Source organism: Helianthus annuus, chromosome 5, assembly GCF_002127325.2.
Source record: "Helianthus annuus cultivar XRQ/B chromosome 5, HanXRQr2.0-SUNRISE, whole genome shotgun sequence".
In the NCBI taxonomy this organism is placed as follows: domain Eukaryota; kingdom Viridiplantae; phylum Streptophyta; class Magnoliopsida; order Asterales; family Asteraceae; genus Helianthus; species Helianthus annuus.
In genome coordinates this window covers 177,630,783-177,635,461 of record NC_035437.2, presented here as the reverse complement: position 1 = coordinate 177,635,461, position 4,679 = coordinate 177,630,783, and positions in this window count along the sequence as shown.

Here is a 4,679-nt window from a genome sequence, read left to right as displayed (position 1 = left end):
GGTTTATTGAAAATTTTTCAAGGATTGCTGCGCCCTTGACTTCCTTGACCAAGAAGAAAGAAAAGTACATCTGGGGCCCAAAGCAGCAAGAGTCCTTCGAAATACTGAAGCAAAAGCTAAGCAACGCACCTGTGTTGACATTACCGGAAGGTACAGATGAATTCGTAGTTTACTGCGATGCATCACATACAGGCATGGGGTGTGTGCTTATGCAGAAGGGCAAGGTGATTGCCTATGCTTCAAGGCAATTAAAGGTGCATGAAAAGAATTACACCACCCATGATTTGGAGTTGGGTGTCGTTGTGTTTGCACTGAAGTTGTGGAGGCATTACCTTTATGGTATTAAATTTGTGATTTATTCTGATCACAAAAGCCTCCAGCATCTGTTCAACCAGAAAGAGTTGAACATGAGACAACGCCGTTGGATGGAAACCCTGAATGATTATGACTGTGAAATCAGGTACCATCCCGGCAAGGCGAATGTAGTCGCCGATGCCTTGAGCAGGAAAGAAAGGGTAAAACCCATTCGAATCAATGCCAAGAGCATTGAAGTTAAAAATAATTTAATAGAAAGGATTTTGGCTGCACAGCGAGAGGCTGTGTTGGAAGCTAATTATCCTAATGAAAAGCTGGGAGTAACTGCGGAGCAGTTGACTCTTAGCAAGGATGGAATTCTTAGGCTGAATGGACGTATATGGGTTCCGATTTATGGGGGACTACGAGATGTTGTTCTCCAGGAAGCCCATAGTTCCAAATACTCAGTCCATCCTGGTGCTGATAAAATGTACCAAGACTTAAAGGCAAATTATTGGTGGATAGGCTTGAAAAAGTCTGTTGCCGCCCATGTAGCAAAGTGCTTGACTTGTGCTCAAGTCAAAGCCGAGCACCAAAAGCCGTCTGGTTTGCTACAACAGCCTGAACTTCCCGAGTGGAAGTGGGAATGCGTAACTATGGACTTCATAACCAAGTTACCCAAGACCAGGAAAGGAAACGATACAATATGGGTCATAGTTGATAGGCTGACTAAATCGGCTCATTTTCTACCCATCAAGGAGACGTATAGCTCCGATATGTTAGCCCAACTTTATGTTGATAAGATTGTAGCCTTACACGGCATACCTGTGTCTATTATCTCCGACAGGGATACTAGATACACATCTCACTTCTGGAAGAGTTTCCAGCAATCTTTGGGCACGCGTTTGAATTTTAGTACGGCTTACCATCCACAGACGGACGGTCAAAGTGAGCGTACTATCCAAACGCTAGAAGACATGCTTCGTGCATGTGCGATCGATCTAGGTGGTAACTGGGATAAAAACCTACCCCTGATCGAATTCTCCTACAATAATAGCTACCACACCAGCATAAAGGCTGCGCCTTTTGAGGCATTATATGGTAGGAAATGTAGATCGCCTGTTTGTTGGGCGGAAGTAGGAGAGGTCCAGTTATCGGGACCAGAGATTGTTTTCCAGACAACGGACAAGATTGTCCAGATCCGGGAACGTCTCAAGGCTGCCCGCGATAGGCAGAAGAGCTACGCTGATCCAAAGCGTAAGGATTTTCACTTTGAAGTGGGTGAAAAAGTATTACTTAAGGTGTCACCCTGGAAGGGGGTGATGCGCTTCGGCAAGAAGGGCAAGCTGAGTCCAAGATACATAGGGCCTTTTGAGGTCATCGAACGAGTCGGATCAGTTGCCTATAAACTAAACTTGCCTGAAGAGCTCAATGGAATTCACAATGTGTTCCACATCTGCAATCTCAAAAAATGCTTCGCCGACGAGTCGTTGGTGATTCCACACACAGATGTGCATATAGATGAGAGCTTAAAGTTCATAGAAAAACCTTTGTCGATTGAAGATCGACAGGTGAAGAAGCTTCGCAGAAAGCACGTACCGATTGTAAAAGTCAAATGGGATGCTCGTAGAGGTCCTGAATATACATGGGAAGTCGAAGCTACAATGAAAGAAAAATACCCCTATTTATTTGAGTAAATCTCGGGTCGAGATTTATTTTAAGGGGGTGAGGATGTAACACCTCGAATTTTTGTGTCCAATGATGTGTTAACACGTGTCATTTGTTTACACGTGGCATCTATAATAAATAAAGGACTAATTTTGACAAACCTTGAAAGTATATAAATTCGAGGGTTATAAATGTCAACAAGGGTAAATATACTGTATAGTATCCCTAAATAATGCTTAAACCTTCAAACGAATAAATTATAGATCGTACAAAAATAAAACGCGGAAGAAAGTGAGAGATTACAAACTACAGGGGTTAACTGTGTCAACATGTTTAATAATACCTCTGAGTGACCCTTTAACGTTCCCAAGACTTTGTAACAGTATTATACCCTCACTAAATTAATATATATGAATTTCGCGAAGTTTCGATATGAAACGAGAAAGTTACGATCGAGTTCGTAGAAGAAGGGTTAAAAGCGTCAACAGTGAAAGTTAAGGCTTTCCAATATAATTAATAAATAAACCGGGGACTTAATAATGCGGGTAATTAACATGAGGCCCCTATCGGTAAATAACCGAGGGCCAAACCGCAAAGCTACCCCTTCAAATCCGAAAGGTCAGGCAAATCATTACGAAAGATTTCGTTATTAATGGCCCGATTCTGTAATCATTAAAAAAGATTTGAAAAATTCAGAAAATATAACCTCACGCGACCCGCGTAAGGTTTAAACATTATGTAACACCCCGTGTTTTCCCTAAAGTCAAAGTCAAAGTCAAGAGTTGACTGTTATTGGAATTAAAGATTAATAAAGATTAATTTCATTTTAGTTTCATTTTGATTTTCATATTATTTGGAGTAAGTGTTGTATAATCAAACTAATCGACCAATAATCGAACTGTGAATCAACGACCGACTGTGAATGATAGGAAGTAACAATGCAATAAAGCTAGTCAATCAATAATCAAGCTAATCAAATCAATCATCGAACTCAAGTGTGGGGATTTTAGTACTTTTTATACGTGTGTGTGTGCCTTATGTGTTACTTGTGCATGTTTACTTTTATGTTAAAGTGTGTGGTGAATCAATCAAAATCAATCAAGACTCAACGGTGAATCAAACTCAATGGAAATCAAACCCGAAATGGTTGTAAGGATGCTCGTATGTTAGATATAGTAGTTGAGACTAAAAGTAATTTGATTAGGAATTCTATCATTCTCAAATCATCGTTCATCGAAGTCGAAATATCAAAAATCGTCGCGAAACACTCAAAAACAGGCTAGCCGATCGAACAGGGCAACCTGATCGAACAGGCTAGCCGATCGAACAGGCTGTTCGATCGGGCAGCTGCTCGATCAGGGATGCTGTTCGATCAGCTGACCCTTTCCTCTTTTGGAAGCCTATAAATAGGGCTGTCCTTGTCAAACTTTCCACTTTTGGAAAAGCTCTGACCGACCAGCCTCTTCTTCTCACTAAATCTCAGATTTCTCTCAAACCGGTAAGTATTACGCTCTAATCCTTGTACGTTTTTGTTCATTAATCGATTCTACATCTTTCTATCTTTCAAAACTTGGATTTCATCCATGAAATCACCAAGATCTAGGTGTTCTTGGGTGATGTCATCATGTGTTCTTCAAGAACACTAAGTTTTGGCATCATTCCACCATGAATAACTTAGATCTAACCGATTTCCACATAAATAACCTAAAATCTTCCAAAGATCTTAACATTTCACGGTGGAAAAGGATTGGAAGATGGGTTTTCATCTATCTTTCAACTCTTTTACACTCAAAAAGGTGAAAACGAGACTTGAACCGATTTACAAATCAACCTAAACAAACACATGGTTCAAGATTCGGGTTCTACCGAGAGATATACCGATTTCGGGTAGAACGTTAAACTTAAGTTCCAAACCGCCTCTGGCCGAGCTTGGGTGATTCCTGCTCGAGTCAGTAGACTAAGTAGGGACTTCAGCTTTGTGGTTCAACTCGTAGTCAAAATATCTCTAAAACATCAACAATTAACAGGGATAACCAAGTGTTAAGTGATAGGTTAACCGAATCGAGAAGCTGGCCGAACGGCTAGGCTGTTCGATCGAACAGCCCAACCGAGCGACTATGCCAGCCGATCGGCTAGGCTAACCGATCGAATAGCACTTAGACCCACCAACTCACAAAAGTGTAGTATTGACGAGGTACTGTTCGATCGACTACGCCACTCGATTGTAATCATTACTACTCGAATCATGAGATACTACACTTCAACACTTAACCTATTCGAAACATTGGAATGTCACCCGATCGAGCATGCCAACCGATCGAGTGACATATTTGAAAACAATGAAGTGCTAGCCGATCGGTTGGGCTAACCGATCGAACAGCTGTTCGATCGGCCAACTTGAAAGGTAGTACAAACCATCATACACAAACACATCCTTCACATCAAAGGAAGAAACAATCCACTTGAAGGAACCAACCGATCGAGCCAGCCGGCCGATCGAATGGATGTTCGAACGGACTTTCAAACCAATCGAACAGCCCACTCGATCGAACTGCTGTCCGATCGAATGGCCTACTCGATCCAAGTACATTGTTTACTTTTTCCGCGTTACTCATCGTTGTGTTATCGAACTATTCAGGCTAACCTATTCTCAGTGTTCCTCTCAATCCACAACCAACCACTGTGAGTATACTCGATCCCTTTTTGCTTTCAGCACT